The sequence below is a fragment of the Fukomys damarensis genome, unplaced genomic scaffold, assembly GCF_012274545.1.
Source record: "Fukomys damarensis isolate Sample0158 unplaced genomic scaffold, DMR_v1.0_HiC HiC_scaffold_18, whole genome shotgun sequence".
NCBI lineage: Eukaryota > Metazoa > Chordata > Mammalia > Rodentia > Bathyergidae > Fukomys > Fukomys damarensis.
In genome coordinates, this window is record NW_022900930.1 from 44,533,237 (window position 1) to 44,560,076 (window position 26,840).

A 26,840-nucleotide genomic window follows, 5' to 3' on the forward strand; every position below is an offset into this window, starting at 1 on the left:
TTTATGTTTAAGTCTGTAATCAATTTTGAATTTATTTTTGTATAAGATATAACTTAAAAATCTAATTTTTAAAATGTGGATATTTTGTTTTCCTAGAAGCACTTTTTGAAGAGACTAATCTTTTCCTATTGTGTATTCTTGGCATTCTTGTTATTAAACATATGAGTTGAGTTTTGAGCTCTCTGCTCTATTCTGTTCTGTTGGTCTGCATATCAGTATTTTTACCAGTGTCACACTGTTTTGATGATTCTCCCTGTAAGAAATATATTGAAATCATAAGTGCCCTGCTTCCAGATTTGTTCTCTTTTCTGAGATGTTTTGGCTATTTGAGATCTTTGGTGATCTTATATATAAGTATTAGGATTATTTTCTTTTTTTGGTATCAGGGATTGAACTTAGGATCTTCCACTTAGAAGGCAGGTGGATGCACCCCTGAGATGAGTCCCAAGCCCTAAGATTATTTTTCTTATTTCTACATAAAAGTGCCATTGGGATTGCCTTGAATTCATATAATGTTTTGGTTGAACTGGTCATACTGACAATATTAAGTCTTCAAACCCATGAGCATGGTATATCTTTCCTTTTACTTATGTCTCCTTTCATATATCAACAGTGTTTTCAGTGTGCAAGTGTTTTACCTCCTAGATTAAGTTTATTCATAACTATCTGTTATTTCTGTTACTATTATCAGTGGAATTGTTTTCTTAGTTTCCTTCTTGGAATGTTAGCTATTAGTGCATACAAACAGCTGATTTTTTATGTTGATTTTGTATCCTGCAAATTTACTAAGTTTGTTCTAACATTTCTGTGTGGTGTTCATTCACAGGCACACATGTGCGTAATCTTTACAGTTTTCTACATATAGTGTCATAAGCAAATAGAGTTAATTTCATTTTTGCTTCAAATTTGGATGCCTTTTATTTCCTTTTTTTTGATTTGTTGCTCTTGCTAGTATTAATAGTACTTCTGTACAATGAATAGAAGTGGTCAAAGGGGTCCTTACTTTGTTCCTTATTTTTGAGGAATACTGTTTAAATTTTTTTTTCTTTGTTGTGTTTCTTATCTGTGAAACATTCAGATATTGTGTTCAGGAAATTTACTTTTCTTCCATCTGTTAAGTTTTATATCATAACAAATGTTGAATTTTGTCAAATGAGCTTTGCATATCTGTTGAGAAAATTATGAAATGTTTATCCTTTGTTCTGTTAATGTGATGTATCACTTTGATTATTTTTGTTTATTGAATTTCAGGGTTAAATCTCACTTAGGCATGTTGTATGATCCTTTTAATATTCTGTTGAATTCAATTTACTAGTATTTTGTTGTTGATTTTTCCATCTGTATTCATCAGAGATACTGGCTTATACTTGTAATTTTTTTTCCTGGTTTTGATGTCTTTGATTTATGGCCTCATGAAATGAGTTTGGAAGTGTCCCACCCCTTTAAAATTTTTGGAAGAGTTTGAGAGAGACTGGCACTAATTTTTCTTTAATTCACCAGGTAAACCATGTGATCAAAAACTTTTCTGTTTGGGGAGGTTTTTAAATACTGATTCATTCTCCTCACTCATTATAAGTCTGCTCTATTTCTTTATGCTTCAGTCTTGGTGACTTTTGTGTTTCTAGGATTAATGTGTTTCTTCTAGGTTATAAGATTTGTTGGTGTATATTTCTTATAATGATTTCTTATATCTTTTATATTTATGTGGCATTACTTGTGATGTCCTTCATTTATTTATGATTTTATTGTTTTTGTAGTTTTGCTCTTTAGTCTTAGTTACTGTAACTGTTTGTCAATTGTATTTTTTTAAAAAAAAATTCTTAGATTTCATGAATTTTTCTACTGCTTTTTCATTCTCTACTTCATTTATTTCTACTCCAGTCTTTATTGTTTTGTTCCTTCTGCTAATTTTGAACTTAATTTTAGATGAAACTTAGGATGTTTATTTGAAATCTGTCTTTTTAATGTAGGTATTTGCCACTATAAACCTCTTTATTAATACTGTCTTTGCTTTATCCCATATGTGTGGTATGGTATGTTTTCCTTTTATTTGTCTCAAGATATTTTCCAATTTCTCTTTTGATGTCTTCTCTGAACCATTGATTAAGAGTGTGTTGTTTAGTTTCCACATACTTGAGACTTTTCCATATTCCCTTCTGCTATTGATTACTAGTTCCATTCCACTGTCAGAGGAAAAGATACTTGGTAAGATTTTAATCTTAAATTTGTTAAGACTTGTTTTGTGGACTATCTTGTGATCTAACGTGGAGAAAGTTTTGGGTACACTTAAGAAAAGCTTGGCTTTTTCTGCTGTTTTCTGGAATGTTCTGTAGATATCTGATTGATTCACTTGGTCTTTTGAGTTGTTAAAGTCCTCTCTATTGATCTGCTGTTTGGATATTCTTTCTATTATTGAAAGTGGATTGTTACAATCTATTATTTCTTCCTTTCATTCTGTTAATGTTTGTTTTATATATTTAAACTCCTTAATGTTTTGGCATATATGTTCATAGTTGTACCCTCCTATTGAATGAAAGCATTTATCAAAATATTAGGTGTTTAGATTTCTATGGTAACAGTCTTTGATTTACAGTCTTTCTGATGTATGTATGATCATCTCTACTCTCTTCTTGTTACCATATGCATGAGATATCTTTTTCTATCCTTTTGTGTCCATTTATGTGTGTCTTTACATCAAAAGTGAGTTTCTTATACACAGGACATAGTGGATTTTGTTTTTAATGCATTCAGTAGCTCTTTTAATTAGGGGTTTAAATCTATTTGCATGTAATTAAAAATAGAAGTAGACTTAATGGCATTTTGTTAATTGCTTTATATCTGCCTCATAGATTTTTCTATGTTCTTTTCCTTTCTTACTGTCTTCTTTTTTGTTTCATTGATTTATTGCAATGACATTCTTTAATTCTTTTCTCAGTTTCTCTGTGTATCTTCTACAGGTGTATTTATTTTGATTGTCATAAAACATCTTATAATTGTGATCATTTATCTTAAGCTGATATTAACTTCAATTTCATGTAAAACTTCTAAGCTTTTATTCTCTCATTCTCTCATATCTTATATTACTCATATTACTAATTACATTTCATATTATTCAGTTAACATTTATAGTCAGATATTTTTGTATCTATGTGATACTTTACAGTCATATATTTATACTTTTATCTCTTATTATTCTACACTAGAATTAAAACTGATTTATGCATCATTATTGTCACTGTTGCCAAGTATCCTATTGTATAAGCTTGAAGGATTTCTTTGGATATTTCTTGGAAGATTTTTTCAGTAGGGATGCATTTCCTCAACATTTGTTTCTCTGGGCAAGATTTCATTTCCCCTTATTTTTGATGGATATTTATTTCTAGATACTCTACTTTTCATTCAGTTTTTTCATTTTTCTTTCCGAACTTTTAGTTTTTCACCTCATTTGTATTAGGTTTACCACTTCATTTATATAAGATTGATGAATTAAAAAAAAACACAAAAGAAGAAAAGTTTATTTTGATTTGTGCTTTCAGCCCATGATGAGATGGCTCCATCCCTTTTAATCTATGGTGAGGCAGAAATATCATGGTAGAATGCATGGCTAAGAAAAGTTGCTTGTGTCAGGGCAATCAAGAAGCCAAGAGACAGAGTCAGAGAGAGGGAGCCAGGGACAAGATAGAGTCTTCCAGGGCAGGCCTCCATGATGCAGTCCTTCCAACTAGACCCGACATAATTTTCCATCACCTCCCGGTAATGCTATCAAATCATGAATCCATCCACAGATAACCCACTAATGAAGTCAGAGCCCCAGTGAGTCAGTCACCTTCCAAAAACCCCAACTCTGCACACCCTGCACTGGGGGTCAAGTCTTCAGTGCATAAGCTTTTGGGGGACAATGTACATCCAAACTATAGCTTCTCTCTTTCTTGGCCTTCAGTTTTTGGTGAGAAATGTACTGACATTTTTTTGTACACATCTTTCTTGTATATGAAGGGTAAGTAGTCTTTTCTCTGTTGCTTCATATTCTCTCTTAGGCTCCTGGCAATTTGATTAGAAAGAGTCCTGTTGAGGATTCTTGCTTTACCTTTGTTGGAGTCCATTGGGCTTCTTAAATGTAGATGTCCAACTCCTTCACTAGAGTTGGGAAGTTTGGGGTCATGACTTCTTCATGTGTGTCTTCTACCTCTTTCTCTCTTCTTCTAAGGTTCTCATAATGTACATAGTGGGCCAGTTGATGGTGCATTGAAAGTCTCTCTGACTTTCTTCACTCTTTAGTTATTTTTTGTCTTCTGATGAGTATTTTTTATCGCTTTACTTTTTATTAGTACATGTTTTCAATACATAGTGCTGCATTCCTCATGGGGAGTTGATAATGCCATAAAATAATTAGTTTTTTATCCCCTTTCCTTTGCCTTTCTTCTTTCCCTTCATCTCTTGATCCCTTTTGCAAAAGATCTATCTTCTGTCCAATTATTTATCTTTTACTTTGCTCTTTATTTATATTTTTGGTTTCTCATGTAAGGGAAGCCATGCAATATTTAAGTGTGTGTGTGATTTATTTCATTTAATATCATAGAAATTTTTCAATGTCTATTTTTTATTTCACTGATTCTTCTACTTGGTCAAGTTTGCTGTTCAACTCTTCTTTTAACTTTTTTACTCCAGTTATTGTGCTATTTGGCCTCATAATTTGTTTGATAATTTTTCATAGGTTTTACTTTATTGCTTATATTTTCAATTTTCATTTTGCTCATATATCATTTTCCTGAGTTTGGTGAAGTCCTTCATGATGGTTAATTTGCATTCTTTACCCAATAATTCATATAACTGGTTCTTTAAGGTTGGTGTTGGTGATTTATCTTGTTCCTTTGAGTGGCCAAAGCTCTCCATATCTTTACTCTTGAAATTTTGTGTTGGGATCTACACAACTTAAAGCACAGATGTCTCTCCAGATCACAAACAGGCTTTACACAGGGAAAGTTTTCAACTGTCAGCCTGGCTTAAGATTATAGGAGCCTCTTAAACATTTTCTGTGAATGTGATTAGCTGTCTCAAGAAATTTCCCTATTCTTTTTTACATGATCTCTAGTGTCTGTCTGTAGTACAGCAGGCCATCCGGGGCTGCTAGAAGAGGCCCATTCTTACTTTCCCTAAGTTACCTGGGTCTCAGCAGTTCTCTGAATTGAGAGAGAGATTGTTGGTTGTGTGCTATCAGCTCTTCCAAAGAAAAAGGCTGTGAATTTGTGTCAGCCTCTGCTTGATCTACCACATCACCTCTAGAACAGTAGTGAACCACCTCGATTTTGGATTAGTGGCTTTTTCATCTCCAGCATGTGCTAATTTCTATCAGCACTCTAAGATAGGCACGGCAGAAATAGGTTCTTAGTGCAGCCTTTCTAAAATGTTAGGACTTTGCACAAGCCCTCCAACATTTTTCTGAATAGCAAAAAACAAGGAGTTGAAGGTGTCCCCTGTCATTTCCACCCTGATCTGGGGAGGACTGTGGCAAGAAAATGTGTGCCAGCCCAGGCTACTGTCTTTGTTCTTAGCACCTATGACATGATGCTCATTCCTATCGGCACTTAAATTCAGATAAAACCAAAGCTAAGCCTTTGGGTAGCCTCCCTAAAAATCTAAATATTGGCTGAAGGGTATACTCTTCTTTTCTTTCCCCAGCAGGAAGCTCCCTCCCAATCCTGCACTGTGGCAGAGGTGGTAATTGTCATGAGGGTACACAATGGATTGTCCTGCCAGTGGTGATCAGCTGATCTGTACTTGTCTGTAGTTCAGAATTGCCTTCTCTGGTTCTTACATTTTTCCGAAAGAATTGGCCTATGTATCAATCATTCCATGACTCTGTGCCAGGAAAGAGGGACTGGGCTTCTTTTCCACCATTTTGCTAATGTTACTCTTTATTTTGCTATTTATATTTAGCAAATTCAGTGGACACTTTTTAAAGAAGCACTTAATTAATATTTGATACCACTGAAAAACTGAGTTCAAGTGTTTAAATTATTTTAAATGACATTCATCATTTTAATATAGTTTCTTTTTATAGTACTTTAGTTATCTGGCAAATATCTCTAAGTATTTGAATAGATTTTGTAACCTAATAAAATTTCTCTAAACAGCTCTCAAAATTTTTAATTTTTATATTAACTTTTTGAGATATAACAACTTAAATCAGTTATTTAATTTTACAATGTAATTTTGGAGTCATAAGACTGATCAGCCAAATTCTTTTTTGCATTTAAATGCCAAATACCTATCTTTTATAATGACAAATTTATAATTCTACTGAAAATTAAAAATGAAATAGTTATGTCTTGCTGGTATAAATTTTTAAAAAATATGTTGATGGTCCTTCTCATGCTCATACTGCTGTACTGTTCACCTGGAACCTTCTGCTCCCACAGAAAGGCCTCATGTCATACTGGGCATCTCAAAAATCAAATTAATCTCATATTAAATCTGGGTTTGGCTTGCATGTAGAGATGTTCTTGTGCAAGTTTGGCAGCCACTCGGATGTTGAGATTCCCAATGTTTCAAATTCAGCTCAAAATCCTTTAGTGTGTTTTGAGTTTGACTCTTGGCAAGGCATGACTTCCTGTTTCTAAGAAAAAAGGCCCATGAGAGAACCTTAATAGAGCTTCTTGGACATCAAAATAGCATTTTGATGAATTAATTGTAAATGAATCAGAAACATATGGATTCATTCTCCTGAGACACACACATGTTTAAAAAATGAGGGGGGATTGCTGCTGTGGGCTAAATGTGTTTTAGTTTTAATCAAATGCAGAATGCTTAAGGGGGAAAAGAATGACTTGGAACTTCTGCTTTTCCTTTAAATAGGCAAAGCATTTACAGTCTTATTTGCTGCCACCTATAGTTGTTACAGGAGAAATTCAACAATGATTACAAATCTGACCAATCAGGCTTCTCAGTTTAGATATATTGCATAGTTAGTCCTAGTGGCCTGCGATCTGAGGCATAGAGAGTTGAAGAGAATAGATTTTTGATTTCATGTTATTAACAGAGTTCAAATCAGCTTGCAAGATGAGTGTTTTGTCTTACAATTTTTAAAAAAATCTACTCATCTTTTAATGAAGACTCCTTTGTTCTCTTAAATGTCATTTGAAATACAGAATAGCTGTCTGGAAATTCTATTTGAAAAATGAAAGGAATTCCAATGAGTTACAACTTCATATGCCTTAGATAGCTGTTATCAAAACAAAACAACAATAATAAAAATCCTTCAAAAAATAATAAATATAGAAGAGGAAATGGAGAAATTGGGACATTGGGTACTACTAGTGGGATGTAAAATAGTGTGACAACTATGCCAAATGCTACTATAAAACCTAGAAATTTCCCTTCTCATATATACCCAAGGTAGTTGACAGTAGGGACTTGAAAAGGTGCTTTTATATACATATTCTTGGCTGTATTATACATAATAGCCCAAAGGTGGAAGCTACAGAAATACACATTGACAGATGAATAGATAAATGAAATACGTCTCACACACAATGGAAAATTATTCAGCTTGAGAAAGAAGGAAATTCTGACAAGGCTGCAACATGAATAAACTTTGAGAACATTATGCTAAGTGAAAGGAGCCATCTGTAAAAAGAAGACAAGTACTACCTGCTTCCATGTTTTTGAGGCAGCTAGAGCAATCAAAACCAAAGAGTCAGGCAATAGAATGGTGGTCATCAGGGGTGAAAGCAGGAGAGAACAGGGACTCGCTGTGTAATGGGTACAGGATTATAGTTCTGTAATATGAAAAGTGTTTTGAAGATTGCATAACAATGTGGATGTTCTTAACATTACTGAACTGTACGTTTAAATGTTTAAGATGGTAAACTTTATATTACATAATGTAAACAAACGACTGAGTAGTGTTGACCAGAGTACTTGCAAAATATAAGATCTGTAACCCTAAGAATTGCTGTGTTGTGCCTCTGTGGAGTGTAATTTATGGACTATAAAGATTTAATTTTACTTACGAGTGGATGAATACATCTGTACACACACACACACACACACACACACACACACACACACACACAAACACACTTGCCTCAAACCCCTTGAACTACAAGTTCTGTGATGTTCCCAGCACATGGCCCTGGCCTCAAAGCCTATAATTCACATTCATATTTTTTAATTACCACCTGAAAATTAACTCTGTGCTTCCAGGAAGGAGCACTTTTTTGCTAGCCAAGTTCTGACCACTGCAGAGTAGAGCTATGGTTTCTGTATTTTGCAATATATTGAATGTCCTAATGGTGTCTTTTGCATCCAAGGAATAAAGGAGAGCAATGATTTTAGTTCAACTTCGTGAATGGCATTCTTACCCCAACTGGAACACTTTTCCTCTTGGTACCTAGAAATGTTTTATCTTTATTCAAGAAGAATTGTAAAATATATGGCTTATGGATTCTGTAATCAATTTATGTTACATTTTATCCCAAAAAGGATTTGCAATTGTAGATAAGGAAAAGTGAAAAGAAAATTAAGTTGATTACTTGAAATTAGTGTCAAAATTATGTGTCATATTATTGCTGGAGAGAGGTCATAAATTTGGCTCAATATCTCTAACTTTTAAAGCAAGAAGGAAAATTCACACTGTAAGCTTCACAGAAATAGAATTTTCTCCAGTTGGCACAAAGTCCCCTTAGTGCACCAGCGATCTTAGTCTGCTTTTATATTATCCTTCAATTTACTAAATATGACTTAGAAAAAAGCTTATTTGGTATTATAAAGTGGCTGAGAGACCCTGATTTAGTAAGTCTGGCTGTACTGGAATTGAAGAGCATAAGCATTATCTAACTGTTTAAAAAAATCATTTTTTTTTAATTTTCTTTTTATTACTTGTCCCCTTATTACCTTTTATTTTTCATTATTATTATCATGGAAAGAAAATAAAAGTGACATGAGAAGAAACAAAATTTGCTTGCTGTCTTTTTCTCTGTGTTTGCTTGTTTGATTCCTGCAAAAAAAAAAAAAAATCTCAATTTAGCCAATACTTGATTCTTGCTACCTAGAACATTTCACTTGGGGACCAATTAACCAAGTGCTTTGGACACCTTGTATCATCCTGATTCTGTACTAGATTAGCAGCTTTTTAGGTTGCAGAGTATAAATGGTATTGAAGTTGACTGGGGTGGGCTCTCAGGAGTATGAGTTAGGGGCTTAACCATATCTCCTTTTCACAGGAATGGTAAACATTATATTTGTTTAATTTTTCCACTTGAAGAGGAACAGTACACAGAAATGCCCTTTGGGATAGTGTTATCTTTCAATAATCTCTACCCAACAATCCCTAGCTAGTACGTATTGGAAGTTAAAGACCACTTAAAAGTCCTTCTGAGTTATTTGGGGCAGGAGTCCAAGAAGGTTGTTTTCTCTAATTAGAAAGACAGGGGCATTAGTGAAAATGACTACTATATACACAATAGAATTTGGCAGCTTAGATTGTTTTGGTTTTATTTCCATTCACTTAAAACAAGTGCGTGTGGGAAGGAACTTGTGGGAAACAAGGATAGAGAGCTATAGTTTATTTTGGATATTGCGCATTAGTCATTTTTCATCTACAAAGTCACCACCTGAAACAAACATCAAACAGCGATAAACGTCATTCAGAAGCAATGCATTTTGTTTTATGGATGCGATTAAGCCCTGTTACATATTCTTTTGTCACTGGGGCCGGAAATATTCTCATTGTGTATTCTCACTTGTGAAATGCCACGACTTAGGAAATATACGAACTTTTAAAACGATTCTGACTTGATCCATACATGCTTCGCGAACTCAGGAAGGGAAATGGGATCATCTGGTCACTGGAGCTGTGGTTATTTGAAAGTTTACTCATAAATCATCCAGATGATTTCCTTAATTTGCTGTGCTTTCTATATTTTTAGAAGTTGCTATTCTTGGTTTTACATTCAAAAGCAAGGCACTTTTTCATTTAACTATAATATTTCAAATTCTGCCCATTGTAATTTACTAGTACAATTGGAACAGTTATTACACACACACATTCAGTAATTCTCCACAGTATTGCTTTTGATGGTCTTAATCTAAAACTGATGGGCAGAATTATTTTTAGTGCAACCTTGGTATTTTGCTAAAAGGAAAGCACAAGTCTTTAGAAACTAGCGAGAGAATACATTGCACTTTTTAATTAAAAAAGAGAAGATATTTTATTTAAAATGAAGTCATAGGTTAGTATCTGTGAGCTCTGCTTCTGTGGATTCAATCAACTAGGGATCAAAGGTATTAAAAAAAATCCCATCTGTATGAACATGCATAGAGTTTTTTCCTGTTATATTCCCTGGGTAATATAACAACTCTTTAGATAGAACTTGCATTCGATGAGGTATTTAAGTAATGTAGAGATATTAAAGACTACAGAACAGTGTGCAGAGGTTCTATGCAAGTCCTATGCCATTTTATGAAAGAAGTCAAGCGTCCACAGATTTTAGGTTTTGTGGAGTAGAGTGGCGTGAAGTTGCTGGAATCAATTTCCCACAGATGCCACAGGATGACTGCATATATCCAGATAATTCACTAACTAAGCAATCAGAAATGGTGTCGCGGAACCATTAAGTGGATCTGTAACGTGTTTTATTTTCCTTCCCCCTATAGGGCAATACATATAAAATACTCCAGGTTACACTGACACACCAAAAATATCACACTGATAATTCATTTGTATTTTCCAGTTAAAAACCTTCACGAAATATTTTGAGAAATAGCATGTGGTAAGTATGCCATTTTAAAAACAAACTTGAGTTAGTAATAAGTAGTCATTTCAGATTTTTCCAGCAGAAACATCTCCTATGATTTAGAGGTATATTTGAGTCCTTATTCCCTAGTTGCTGTGTGACATTACTTCCAAATATTTTATTTTGTTCCCTTAGAACCTATTTGACCCACGGTTTTTTTAATTAAATGTAAAATACAAAAATATTTAATTCAATCCATAACTGTTGAGTTTGATAAAGACTGTTATATTAAAAAAAAATCCAAAACCAAAGGCAACAGCAAGAGGACTCAAAATAACTAAGCAGATGTGGTTTCAAAACACAAAAGAAGCCACTTACCCTATTTTGTTGCATTTATTGCTTTTTAAAGTTTTATACTGATTCAAACAAAAGGTCAATGTAATAAATTCACACAGATAACCGAAATTTTGTCAGAAAGCTGTGTCATCAAGGTCGTCTCTGACATATTCAAGATATACAACTGACACATGACTTGGTGGAGTTTCAGGATTCCAGGTGTTCCTGGGAGGCTTGCTTTTCCAAACTTTCTGAATTAACTTAGTCAATCTCTGCATTTTACAAGTTACAGGCTTCGGGACTGGATCACGACTACAGTTCACTGCACAAAAAGTGTTGGGAATGACCATACTTTCAGAATTATTGAAGGATCTCTCTGAGTGCATTTTGATTTTCAAAATTTGTTTCCTTTTATCATCTATTTTGGAAGAATTTTAAATACCCTAATTAAAAGTCTATCTTCTCTCATTCAAGCTATTTTTAACTTTGGTAAACTACATACAACATAAAATATGCAGCCATTTTCTTCTTAATCATTTCAAATTCACGGAGTTCAATAATATTAAACATTTTCACATTGTTGTGCAACCCGTCTCCAGAATGCTTTGCATCTTGCCAAACTGAAACTCTGTACCCATAAAACAATGACCTCACATTCTCGCTCTCCCTCCAGCCCCTGGCAACTACTATTCCACTTTCTGTTTCAATGAATTTGACTACTGACGGTAACAGACATAAATGGAATCAACCCGTATTTGCCTTTTTCTGAATGGCTCATTTCACTTAGCGTAATGTTTACCCATGTTCCAGCATGTATTGGAATATTTTTCTTTTTAAGGCTGAATAATACCACATAGTCCATGCATGCCCTATGTGCTTATCCATTCAGATTGTTTTCATCTTTTGCCTGTTGTGAATTATGATGCCATGAACAGTGGTGTACAAATTCCTCTCGGGGACACTCATTTTCTACACAGAAACTTTATTCACTGCAAACTAGAGAAGAGAGAACTTCTTAAATAATCACTCTAAAATACATGCTGTTTTTTTCTTAGTAAATTCTAAGTGTAATCATAGGTGCAATATGCCTTTAAATGACCAGTGTTTATTACTTATTAAACAATTCCTTCAAAGTTATATTGACCTTTCCTTACTAAATTTTCCTCATCGATAAAAAAAGTTTTTGATGAAATTAAGTATGATCAGTTTAGTCACCTGATTGTTAAAGTTCACTCAAGCCTTGTACTCTGCTTGACTGTACTTTGTGAGTCATGACACATCAGAATGCTCCCTAAGTAGATCAGGTAGAGATTTCCAGTGAAATAAAACACTTGCCCTGTGAGGCTTACCAGTACTTTTCCCCTGTTTTCATTATCATTTCACTGACTCAGTGGTAATTCTCTGACTCTTTAGGGAACTGATACTGCTTCAGGCAATTTTCTAGGTGCTCATCAAATACCTATGAGCAGAACAAACAAGGGCCTAGCCTACATAATACATATCTTACACACAAACATGAGCGTGCATTTCTACTTACACTAGACAAGTAATTAATTCATTTTCAGTTATGAATATGTCTTACCAAGGAAACAAGACTGGGCAATATGACAGCTTGCACTTGATTTGAAGATGCAAAAGGAAATTCCTGAGTAATTCTGACAAGAGTAATATGTTCTGAATTTTGTATGAAGAAGAGAATCTGGGGTCCAAGGAGTAAGAGTAGAAGGGGGCCAGGCAGAACACTATTGCATTTACCTATAAAGGAGATGATGGATATTTGAAATAGAGGGAAAACACTGGAAATAGGGAGGAGAGTAGGCGTTCAAGATATATTTTGGACAAAGGGTTCACAGAACCCATTTTGCTTTTGCTACCACATAAGCACATAACCATATCACTTATTATAGAGGATTCTTGACTGGGATACTTTCAAGCCACAGGTAACACAGCTGAAATCTTACTGACCTCAATAACTTTGGTTACTAGTGAGTCTGACTATGCCTGTATGTATTTATCTGTCATTTTAAAGATTCACTAAGTTTATTGCTACATTTTAGGTACAAATAATGATCACATGCACCCCAGGGAATCTGTACCTGTACACTGCATATGTTTGCTCTTAGTTTTTTGCATTCTCCTCCCTCCTGTCAACACCTCCACCTTCCTTATGTACAAAAGCTTTGTTTCCATGTTTTTCTTCTTTCCTCATTTTTTTCTCTTCCTATATATATTTTTGTTTTAAATTACTTCATGTCAGATGGCTTGCTCAATTTCTGGTTGTTTTGTTTTCCTTTTTCTTTATCAGTTCATAAGGATACTAATAGTAAAGATATTAATCATTTTGAGTAATGCATAGTACAATTGATTTATTTTTATTCATCCTTAATTTTAGCATTACTTTTAGCTGCTCCAATAGTTTAGAATTTCACATAGGGACAAAAAATCATTTTGAATATTTCTTAGTTTTTTAGAAGTAATAACCGTGTATATATAGAAGAGCTTAAATATTCATACATGTTTTCTTATGTCTTGAATGTTTATTTTTATTATCATTACGGTATTACAGAAATATAAACATAGATTAAAAGTAAATGAAATTATCTTTAGTCAAATTGTCATTACTTTGATATTTGTGGTTCTAGATTTTTTAAACATTGTTATACTGTAAATCATTTATTTGTTTGTTTTTTGTTTTTTTTTAAAGGGTCTCATTATGTAGTTGAGACTGACCTGGAGCTCACTATGTAGCCCAGGCTGGTCTCAAATTCACAGCGATCTTCCTGCCTCAGCCTCCCAAGTGCTGGGATTACAGGCATGCACCTCCACGCCTGGCTGTAAATTGTTTTAAATTTGTTTTAAACAAATAATATACATATAGTGTACACTTCATATTATTTTATATTGTTGCTATAGATTTTAGCTACTCTATGATTTATTTTCAATTAGAATATTCAGATCATCTCTTTTTGCTGGAAATTTTCTTTTTTCTTTGCTTTTCTTTTTTTTGGTACTGGGGATTGAACTCAGGTCCTTGTGATTGTGAGGCAGGCGGTGGAACCACTGAGCTAAATCTCTGGCCAGGTTGGACCTTTTCTATTTTCTGCTACTTTAAACAATGTTGCCAGGATCCCTTGCTAATGAAAGTGATGGACATCTGTGATTATTTCTTTGGCATCTACTTCTTACATAAATTGGTATTAAGATGCATCTAACTTAGGATCTTCTGGCTGAGCCATTGAAGAGTGATTTTGAACTTGGCTGTGGAGCCAGGCTGCCTCGGTTCGAACATGCCAAGATTGTCACAATCTCGGTGTGTCATTTCTCTAACTTGTGTGGATAGCCTCTATCTCAAAACCGTTTATGTAGGTTAAATGAACTGATATGAACAATCGTTTACAAGAGTGTCAGACACACAGTGAGAAATCAATAGCATCTTTTCATTAGGTAACACCAAGTTGTCCTACATATTTTGTCTATTTATGCTTTTTTAATTCATTGAGTTTATTGGTACATTTTAGGTATACAGCATGATCATAACCATCGTTGGGAATTTGTACCTGTATGTGCTCTATCTTGGCTCATCTTTGAACCTGGACAGGTATATCTTGGTATAACCCCTTCCCTTCCTGCCACCAGTCCACCCTTCCCTATTTACAAAACTTTGTTTCTTTTTTTCCTTCTCTTCTCATATTTTTTTCTTTCCCATCTTCTTTTCTCCTAGCCACCCACCCACAATTCCCCTTGCCCTTTGGACCTTTTCTTCCTGTGTCACATAATCTGTTATGCATTTTGGTTCTTGTTTAAGCTTTCAGATTCTCACACCAGAGAAATGGGACATTGTGTTTGTCTCTTTTTTTGTGAATAAGATTTGAAAAAATATTGATATTGACTCTTAAACCTTAGTTCCTGCAAAGCTGAAAATGTTATTTCCTGTCAGTAGTTTTACTTTTATTTGTATATGTGTTTTAATTTTCAAAAGTCAAATGTAACTCAAATACTTTGAGGGACACAAATCGTGGTTTAATACTCTTATGATAAGAATTTCTGCAGCAGTTTGTTCCCTAAATTGTGGTATTTGAAATGTGTGTATTATAGGAACTTAATGTAAAGTTGACAGATTGAATCAATAATGCAAAATCTTGAATTTAGAATTCAATGTTATTTGCAAAATGAAAATATTTGCCGGCACCATACTCTAAGTAGGGTGTGGGTGAGTGTAGAGATGGATGGTGAGAAGGAGAGAAAAAAAGAAACACAGAGAGAGATTAATTTAAATCTCTTTGTAAGACGTTTAGGTCCATACTCAGTTGTTTCTATGATAGATACTTCCAGATGGCCGATTCTCTGTACTAGGTTTGGGAGATAAGATAAATCCTTTCACCAAAGACAAAGTTGTTTCATTGTTAAGTCCTGTAAGTCTAAACTCAGTTCCCTGAATGGGAGAAAAGACTCAGTTTCCTTGGAGACACAGAGACACCAAGTTAAAGCCCACCCTCTCCATCACTGTACATGAATTCTGCCAGGAGCTGTGGGAATCTCTACTCCTCCCTCTGCTCCTTAGCTACCATTCCTTGACATTTCAACACCCACTGCAAACATCTAGGAGGAGAAATTGAAAGTTGTGCTGTTTCCTTTTGGGTGAATTTGTTTCCAATCTAAAATCCCACTAATTTAAAAGAAAGAATATCTCACAGGTCCACTTTTGTAACTTAGAAAACTAGTATTTATTACAATAAAACTGTCTAAAGCCTAGATTATAGAAAGATTTACAACTACATGTGCCTTAAAAATTAATGGTGTCATTATTTATGCTTGTCTTCAGTCCATCAGGTGTATGTTTTGGCTCATGGGAATCTATGATTCTTATGTAATTTATGTGTAAAGTATTGACTAATTTTTCTAGTTTCGTTGGTTTAAAAGTTACTATTTCAGCATATATTTGAAATATGATATTTATGATATATAAATTAATATATAAACTGATCTAATAAAATTATATCAGTAGAAACAGTTTTATCATTGTGGATTTGCATAATGTTTTATTGTATGAGACGTTTTAAGATACCTTTTTTTCTGACCCTTGTCCTTTATTATTTTATTGGTTTCCCATTCTATTTTTCCCAAGAAGTGTTGATAAGGCTGGGGATTTAGCTCAGTGGTTCCGCTGCCTGCCTTACAAAGGCAAGGTCCTAAGTTCAATCCCTGGCACAAAAAAAAAAGAAGAAGAAAAGAAATGTTGATAATTACCACGAACCTCACACTAAGCATTTTGCATGAATAGTTCCAATGAATCTCTATAATTCCATATATCAGGTATGATTATTATCTTAGTTGTATGCATTCAGATTACATTTCTTTCAAGTACTAGATTTAAAAGTAGTTACTGAGCACGATAACTTTTCTCTTAATATTATATATTATTTTTGGGGGAGGTTTTATATACATAATTATTTTTCTCCTTTGACATTGTAATTACCAAGTGTTTGTTTGATATTTATCCTGATTGGGCTTCTTTGAGATCCTTGGAATTATATTTTGATTTCTTTCATTGTTGTAAGAAAATTTTGATCATTGGTTTTCCAAATATTTCTTCTACCTACTGTTTATTTTCTTTTAGGATTTCAATTACATATATATTGAATAATCAAATATTATCTAAGAGCTCTTGGATGATTTTTTGTTTCATTATTTTATGTTTTGGGGGCTTCAATTTAAATGTTTAAAAAACTCTATACTGACTTATTTCTAGGTCATTGGTTCTTTCATTGCTTGCTGTAAGTCCATTGACAAACCCATGAAAATTCTTTACCTCTGGTGTTATATGTGTATGCTTTTATACCACTTCCATTTGTTTTTTTCTCATTTTTCTGCTGAAATTTCTCAAATATGTATCCATATTTTATGCTAAAGCTTCTGGAATATTATTCGCATTTACTTTAAATCCCTACCCTAGTAATCCTAGCATTTGAATCATGTCTGAGTATAGTTAGTCTATTTTATCTCTCAATGGTGCATTGTTTTTCTATTCCATTCTAAGTGTGATAATTTTTAAGTGCTTTGTTGTCTCATGGTTAAAGCAGGGGATGGGATACTACAGAGTTTCATGGGTATTTCTTCTTCGTGCGTCTTCAGCTTGTGAAGATCCCTGTACATCTGAGCCACAGAGATGAGGCTGTATAGGCTCCTCCTTTGTCCCATGAACCATGCTTGCTTGTGACTCAGTATGAGGTTAATGCTCGGGGATCTTTTGTTGTCCTACTCCAGTCTCAGACCCAGCCTCACTCTTTATGGGTGCAGTTCTGAAGTTTAAGTCTTTTCCAGGGCTCTTGCCCTTCCTCTCCATAAAAGAGTTTATTTGTATTTTTGTCAGATTGGCAGAGAGAAATAATTCATTGTCCTTCTCCTATTAGTAGAAGACCTTTGCTTAGCATGGGTGTAGGATCCTAAGACAGGATTGATATCCTGCCCTTATTCCATAGTTGGAGGAATTTTCTAACATCTTATTCCAAGCAGCAATACTTTCTTCAAGATACCAATGTATCCTATGGTAGGAAAAGTTCTCTACTTCTTCCCAAGAAGGAGACAGATGTTTTCCTTCTATCCATGCCTGTGCCCTCAGGAAAAATGTTTGCTGCCCTCTTCCAGAAGCCATGGGTTAGGTTCTGATGAGAGTCTTGTATTAATAATGTAAAGATCTCTTCCTTATATTGGTTCTACGTTTGTTTGTTTTCTTCAGAGCACCATTCATGGTACCCTTAGTTCAAGGCTGGATTTAAAGTTTTAAACAACCAAGAGAGCAAAAATACAATATAAATAATGTATCTACTTACTTAGAACTGATTTGTTTTGCAAATTCCACAACGCTGCACAAACTGCAGTTACAAAGACCCAATGTGGTATCACGTGTACACCGAGGCCTCACCGGTTCCCTCTCTTGCCCTTACCTCCTTCTCCATCTGGAGGCTGGCTACACGCATGCGAACCTGTTGAAGGTGCCACTTAAAGCTTATTATGTGTGGTCACGCTCTGTGGCTGTGAATCGTGATTGTCAATTTAAGCGACTTGAGAGAAACACGGGCGATTATGAAACTGTATTTTGGGGTGTGTCTGGGTGGGTCTTCTCGCACTGTGTCCTGCTGATGGGCCCTTCCTCTCACGCTCTCCACTTGTCTTGCTTCCTTACCTCCATGATACAAGCGGCTTCTGTCCACCACACCCTTCCATCATGCTGTTCTTGCTATTGCTCAGCTGACCATGGACTGAGACCTCTAAAACCATGAAGCAAATAAGCCATTTCCTCCTTTAAGTTGTGTTTGTGAGGTATTTTTTTCACCAGCAATTGAGATGCTGAACAATAGACCTTGTGCTTGTGTTTTTCTTTGATCATCCCTGGAATCCTTGAGCTCACTACAAATAGCAATGAGGACAAAGTGATTCTGAGTGATGAGCCAGGCATTCACATGAGCATTTACCTCATCAGTAAAGCAATCATTTTACAAGTTAATCCTGTATAGCTTTAAATAGTTGGGATTCAGAATTTGGAACGCCTACCTTTTAGTTTCACATAGTATTGCTATGCTATATTGCATATTTCTCACAGTGTGCAGTTATACCTCATTAGCCTGGACAATCAATGATTAGAATTGACTTCGGGGGACAGAGTATCCTCCACTGGGAAACTCCAATGACCTCATAGCAGGCCGTAGTGTCCAGAGCTTTCTGTGGCTGGATAGGTGATATGGAGCACTCCGAGACAACTGTCTGTCTTTGTGTCCGAGAACAGCTATGGCAGGTGAGTTAGTCACTAATGCAGAAGTGTCCAACTGAGGTCAGTCTCCTAGACCCAGTGGGAGAGCAGCCTCTGCAAATGGCTCCCATGCCTCACATTCAGTCACACTGATATATCACATAAACGTACAAACTTCCAATGAAGAATGTCATTACATTGTATACCACAAAATAAAATCAATAAATAACAAAGGACAGATTAAAAAAAAAAGAATGCTGTCATTATAGCCTGTTCTTGGAAGGATATCCAGACTCCAAAGTTTGGATTGAGCTGGCCAAAACGTTACTTAAAATGAACAAATTCAAAGCAATTTATATCCTGTCTCTTCTAGGACTCAGGAAACAGCTGTCCTACTAAACAGATGCTCCAAACCACAAGTCATGTGCTGGGCCTCATTTGTGGCAGCTTCTTACCAGAAGGCCCCTCAAAAGTAAGGGTACAGATTTCTGGGGATGATGAGGCAAGGAGAGGAACTCGGGGAGGAGGACTGGTGCCCCCTAGATGAAAAGGCAGAGAAGACTGTTGCCAGGATAGAGATAGGGATAATTTACCCTCGCTTGCCAGCGTCAGCCCACAAAATAACAACGACAGAAAAGACAGGAGAGGAGTAACAAGCAGGGAAAGGTATCATTCAGAACAGAGAAAATAGACTCTCTTGCATTCAGTCTCTTTGTGTAAGGAGCTGACCTGGGAGACAACTGGGAAAGGAGTAGCAGGGCTGTGTAGAATGTGTCTAGTGAGGCATGAGCTACTCACTCAGCCTTTCTGCAAAGACCCTAACTTGATAAAGACCACCACGGTCAACAATGAAAATAGATTATGGGAAAACTTGACAATGCCAAGTTTTAGTAGGAGACAGAATGATGATAGAATGAAGTTGCTTTTAATTACTTGCCATGAATTAGGCTTAAGTTCAGTTGCTAGAGTATGACCGACATATGCTCTGGGTTTCACCACTTTCTCCTCTTCTGGTGCTTCCTGCTCAGAGGTAAGCACCTTGGCCTTTCGTGGATGGCCTCAGCGTTCTCCTTAGCGGGGTCCCTGCCCCTCAGATGCCCTGCCTACCTCATGTACATTCTCCACACAACAGGCAACATTGCTTAAAATACACATCAGATAATTTCACGTTGCTGTTAAATCCCTTGAAAGGTTTCTTGTCACATGTTATAAAAGTTTCAAAGCTGTCATTATTTTTTCTCCCACTTTGTCTCCTCTGTCATTTTTCTCCTTTGTTTTCATTTCTGATATTACATTCCTTCTTGCTTTTCTTAAGCGGATCAGTTATATTTCTGCTTTAAATCTTTTGCAATGGCTTTTCTTTCCTAAGTATTTCTGTGCTCTTCCCCAGCACCCTGTATATAATAACCCTCCTTCTGCCTGGCCAGGCCTCAGCCTGCTTCATGTGTTTTCACAGACAGCACGTCTTTGTTTCTTTCTTATCTCTCACAGGACTGTAAACGTGGGAAGGTCTTACTCTTATCCACTGTTCCTAGAAAGCCAGACACAGGGCAGGAGCTCTGAGTGGATTGTTGGACTGAATAGGCTAACAATCAATATTTAGCAAAGACAAATGTTACTTTCAGAGAAGGTACTTCGTGATATGATAATCTCCCATTTTACCAACACATTTATCACATATGTATAAGCTTATTATTAAAATCAAATTGTCAGATTTTATAAGTTTGGCAGTGAGTACAAGAATGATAACTTCCCAGTACCACAATACACTGAGTCTTTGCTCTACTGAGTATTTTTGGAGTGGAATGGACGTTTGGGTTCGACACGAATTGGTGAATGACCACAGTCATTTTTTACTCCTGCTAATAGAGTGTCTAATTGGTGCTGATGTATCTATCTAATTATTGTTTTCATCCTCTACCTCCTGACTTCCCGCCCAGACTTGATTTGTGTTTGTGTTTGAAGCAATCTAAAACTCTAGTAACCAAAGAAAATGTTTCTGAAATTTCCATATTTCAGGCTGAAACTATCTTAAAATCCCTGCCCTCCTGCATGCAGCTTCTTTCTGATAGCTTCTACATTCTCTTGCTGTTTCACATAAATGCTGGAGGGGAAATGCCCTTCAACTATACATCCAGGAATGCAGAAATGAAAGCAGTGTAACTGGTTTTCAGGATAACAAAATTGTGTTTGATTTGTTATCTGTCTCTTAGCTTTCATTTACTGAATATTAATTTTAGATTTCACTTGAGTTGAATAACAGGTAGATCTTTGAAACTAAAACAGAGTGTAAAAGTTCATGACTTCAAGGCACTTCTCTTCAGTTCCTTCTTCGGCAGGGTCTATGAAATTCACCAGCTCTCTGTAGGAGCCAGTTGTTATAGGTGCTGTGAGTGGTTGTGATTTCCTGCAACAAGATCGTTAAAACCTTCATTTTACCCAAGATGCCTTCTTAACCTGTGATTATAATTCATTTTCTGTGGCCATCTTACACAAATAAATGACAAGGCAGTACCCTGATCTCTTATATGCCGTATAGTTTGTTTTTGTCTGAAAAAAAGAACTGTAAATGTTACCAGTATATTCCTGCAAAGGCAACAGATATTTTTCTGCAATATTCTTGCTTTTTGTGTTTATGTGTTTTCAGTATAGGAACTAGAACCCAGGTGCATTCTCTCACTGAATTAAAGTCCCAGCTCGTTTAATTTTTGAGACAGGGTCTTGCTAAATTTCCCTAGCTAGACGAACTTGGAATCCTCCTGCCTTAGCCTTCCTCGGGGCTGGGATTGCAGGCATGCGCCACAGGGCTGGTTCCTGGCTCTCTGAATACATAACCAGTGGCAGTTAGCAAAGGAATGAAAGCCTGTGGTTTCTTCATTTCTCGAGGCTTACGCTGCTCTGGGGTCATGGTCAATGTCAACTGTATGACAGTGGTTTGAAATATTTTCCGTTTTATAAATAAAAATTTGTTTCAATGAAATTCACTCTGTCGTTGGTTACGTGGGATCCAAAAATCACTCAGCATCAAGCAAAACAGAGACATAGGAGAAATCATCATTACTCTGTTGAGTTGTCAAACTTTTAAAGCTTGAAAATTACTGGGCAGCTTTCTCAGTCCTGTTTGTGACCTATTCTGTTAATTTTTCTTTTTCTTGAATCAGAACTATCAGGAAAATCATACAAAAATACTCCTACAATATTCATTTTTTAAAAATTTGGTAACTGAAAAATATTGAGGTGTTCTTACTTTCTTCATAATTTTCCCTCTTCAAAATATTTGTGGTGTTTGTTGCTTTAAATCAAAATAGTTTACTAAACTAAGTAAAAATGAAAAAAGTACTTTATATGTTAAAAGTGGAAAAAAGGGAAGTCATATAAAAAGATCAGTTAAATCACAAAAGACAGAAGAAGAATAAAGACAAAAATAGGAAGAAAAGGGCAAAAATTTGAAAACAACAATATATCATTAACCCCATTATGCTGATAATCACTTTGAATGTCATTGGTCTAAATGCACCAATTCAAAGACAGAGATTTTTGGAGTAAAATAAAAAGACCCAATTACACACTAAAGAAATTAACTTTAAATAAGGCATCATGTTGATTAAAAAGAAAGTGATAGAGTTGTACCATTCTAATTTTAAAAAATGGAAGCACCTATAAAAGTTTAGACAGAACAGATTTCAAAAACAAGGAAAATTACTAAGGATAAAGAGGTACATTACATAATGACAAAGTAATCACTTTTCCAAACTGTATCAATCCTTAATGCGTATTTACCTACCAACAAAACATTAAAACACACTAGGTAAAAGCTGACATAATTAAAATGAAAGATAGATGCATCCACTATTATAATTAGCCACTTCAATATTCCTTTATGACAGACAAATCCAGCAGCATAAAATCAGTAATGATATAGTTGAACTCAACAATACCATCAATCAACTGGATATAACTGACATGTATAAATTACTTCAGCTAATAACAACAGCAGAATATACATTCGTCTCAAGATTACATGGAACATTCACCAAAATAGACCACATTCTGTTAATGTTAACACACATTAACTTAAAGTAAAGAAATCATGCAATGTATACTCAGATCACAATAGAATTGAACTACAAAGGAATAACAAAACAGCTGGGAAAATTACATTAGGGGTGAAACACTCTTGTGAATAACAAATGGATTAGTGGGAAAAAAGTCAAGAAAACTTTAAAAATATTTTGAGCTACATGAAAATATAACTTGTGAAAATTTGTGGGATTTAGTAAAAGCAGTTCTATTACAAGGAAATTTATAGAAAAAAAGACATACCTAGTAGGGCCAGGGATTTAGCTCAGTGGCTCAGGCGCCTGCCTTGCAAAAAGGAATACATAACACCAATAAACTAAGCTTTCATTTTAGAAAAGTAGAAAAAGAAGAACAAATTAAGCCCACCATAAGCAAGAAATAAAGAAATGATAAAAATCTTACAGCAGAAATCTCTGAAATTGAAAATAGGAAATCAATAGAAGAAGAACAATGAAACTAAATTCTGTCTTTCTGAAAATGTCCATTAGGCTATGCCTCCAATCATCAAAGTAAGGAAAAAGAGAGAACACAAGTAATAGTGTGAGAGATGAGAGGACATCACTACAGATCTTGCAGATATTAAAAGAATAAACAGGGAACACTGCAAACGACTCTATGCTTGCAAATCTGATAACCACATAAAATAGGCCAACTTTTTGAAAAGCAATATTCCAAAACTCAGGCAAGAAAAAAACAGACAATCTTGTATCTATTAAAGAAATTTAATTAATAATTAATAATTCTCCAAAATATAAAACACTAGGCCAGTGTGGATTTCACCAGTAAAATCGATCAAATATTTAAAATAGAAACTATACTAATCCTCTTTAAATCTTTTCAGAAGACAGAAGCAGAGAGAATACTTCCTATCTTGTTCTATGTGAGTACAATTACCTTAATACCAGAATAAACAATGAAATTTCAAGAAAAGTAAACAGCAAACCAATTTCTCTTATGGACTCAGATACAGAAATCACCAAAATATTAGAAAATTGAATTCAAGAATGTGATAAAATAATTAAACACTGTGTCTCAGTGGAATTTATTTCAGGTATACAGAGTTGGGTTGACACTGTAAAATCAATTAAGATAAATCATATCAATAGTCCAAAGGAGAAAAATCAGATCATTATGTTAAGGATAGAGAAAAGAGTTCGTCAAAATCCGAAATCTCTTTATGATAAAGACTCTCGGGAAACTAAAAATACTGGAGAACTTCCAGAACTTGATGAAAAACAGCTGCCAGCAAAGCAAAATAAAAGGAAAATCAAAACAACAAACTACAAGTAATATAATCAAAGGATGAGACATTTGAAAACTTCCTAATGATATCAATGTTAGGGTAAAGATATCCCTTCTCACCTTATCTTTGCTTTTCAACAACATTGTACTGGAAGACTTAGCTCATAATTAAGTCAGAAAGAAAAGGCATAGAGATTGGAAAGGAAGAGATAAAATTATTTGCTTGTGGATGGTCTGCTTGTGTACATAGAAAATCCCACAGAATCAACAATAATAACAAAAATTCCTGAAAATATTTATAGCAGGATTTGAGGTTAATTTATTAAAGTTAATAATTTTCCTATGTATGAGGAATGAACAACTAGAGTTTTAAGTTAAGTATACATTGTTATTTATATTAGCTCCTGAAATACTTACATGGAAATTAATGATATATATGTATGAAAGATATATACAAGGAAAGCTACACAACTCTGATGGAATTAAAAAAAACTAATGAATTAGAGAGCTATTTCCTGTTATTGGACAGCAGGATTTAATAGTGTCAAAGATGTCAGTCCTTTGCAATTTGATGTATATATTCAATCAAAATTCCAGACCGTTATTTTGTGGAGCTGAAGAAATTGATGCTAAAGATTATATGGGTAGGCAAAAGGCTCAGAATAGCCAACTCAATACGGAAAGAACAAAATTGGCAACTAATGCTATACTACATCAAGACTTAGTAGTACTGTACAGTAAGAAAAACAGCATAGTATGGGTAAAAGATCAGACAAATAGATGCACGGACCCGAATAGAAGGCTTAGAAAGAGATTCACATAAACATAGCCAGTCGATCTTTGACAAAATATCAAAAGCAATATTAGACAAAACAGTCTTCTCAGCAAATGGTGCTGCAAGAACTGGACTTCCTCTTGAAAACAGAAATGAACATGGACTTTGCAAATATTACCTCAGAATGAATCACAAGTATAGATGTAGAGTGCACAGCTATGAAACTCCTACAAGATAATATTGGAAAAGACCTTGATGACCTCAGATATGTCAATAACTTTTTAAAATACAACACCAAGGCTGTAATTCCTGGAAGAAAAAAAATGGTAAATTGAACTTCATTAAATTAAAAACTTGTGCACTATAGCAGCTTGAAAAGATAACACACTTGAAATGACACTTCTAATAAAGGACGACTTTCCAATGTATGTATAGAACACTTAAATTTCAACAAGAAGAAAATGAGAAATCTAATTTAAAACTAGACAAGATAATGTATACAGATGGCAAATGAACCTATGAAAAGATGTTTAAGATCATACCACTAAAAATTATCAGTCAAATGAAAACAACAACATACTCCTAGATACCTTTGGAATGGCCAAAATCCACAACTCTGACAACACAACCGCTAGCAAGAATGCAGAGAAAAGGGACCCTTATTCATTGCTGCTGCTCATAATGCAAAATGGTCAGTCACTGTGGCAGACAGCATAGCAGTATCTTAAAAATCTAAGCATACTGTTACCACCCAATCCAGTAATCCCCTTCCTTCAGATTCACCCAAAGAAATGGAACAATTACATTCACACAAAAACTTGTGCACACATTCAAAATTCATTACTCATAATTGCCAAAACTTGGACATAACTAAGATGTCTTTAATAGCTAAGCAGAAATATTCTGTGGTATAAGCGCAAAATAAAATATTATTATTCAGTGTTAAGAAGAAGTATCAGGCCATCAAATAACATATAAAAAGCTTAAATGTCTATTACTAACTGAAGGAAGCCAAACTGAAAAGCTTATATGCTGTATGATTCCAATAATACATATTTTAGCAAAGATAAAGTTGTGAAGATAATAAAAAGATCAATCAGTTCTGGGGGAGTGAGGATGGAGAGCTAAATATGCAGGGAACAGAAGACTCTGGGTATGGTCACGCTATTTTGTGTAATACTGCAATGGTAAAGTCATGTCACCATATGGTTATCAGGGCCCATAGAATGTACAACATCAAGAGTGAATGCTAACATAAACTGCAGACTTCGGGCGATAATAATTTTCCAGTGTAGGTATGTCTGTTGTAACACATATAATGCAGAATGCTGACTGTGATTAAGATTGTGCATGAAAAGGTACAGGGCTTTGGGACAACTCTTTGTACTTTCTGCTCAATTTTACTGGGAATCTAAATCTAAAGCTGGTGTAAAAATTAGTCTTTTTAAAATTGGTACAGTTAATTCTCCAAGCACTTTTCCAAAAAACAGTTTTTGAAGTTAATTGCTTCTTATTGCCAGCTGCTGGCAAGGAGAATACACATACGGGTGGGTGTGTATTGGAGGCAGGAAGACCACTGAGTTTTTCAGCCTAGAATGTTTTTTTTCCTGGTGGACTATAGCGGCTAGTCTTCTAGAGCACTGTGGTAGTAGCAGACAGACTGTGTTCAGATCCAGGCTGTACTGTACACCTGCTGCACAACTTTACAAATTTCCTTACCTACTCTAAGCCTCATTCTTCTCAGATACACAATTTTTGGTTGTGGTAAAACACTCAGCCAATTCACAGTCCAGGACGGCTGCTGTTGGTACAGATGTTGCCAATGAAGAGGGAAAGAAGACTGCCTTGGGAAAACAGACCTCTTGTTCAGACAAGTCCAGGCAAACCCCAGTGCCTGGTCAGTGCTTCGTTATATTTCATCATC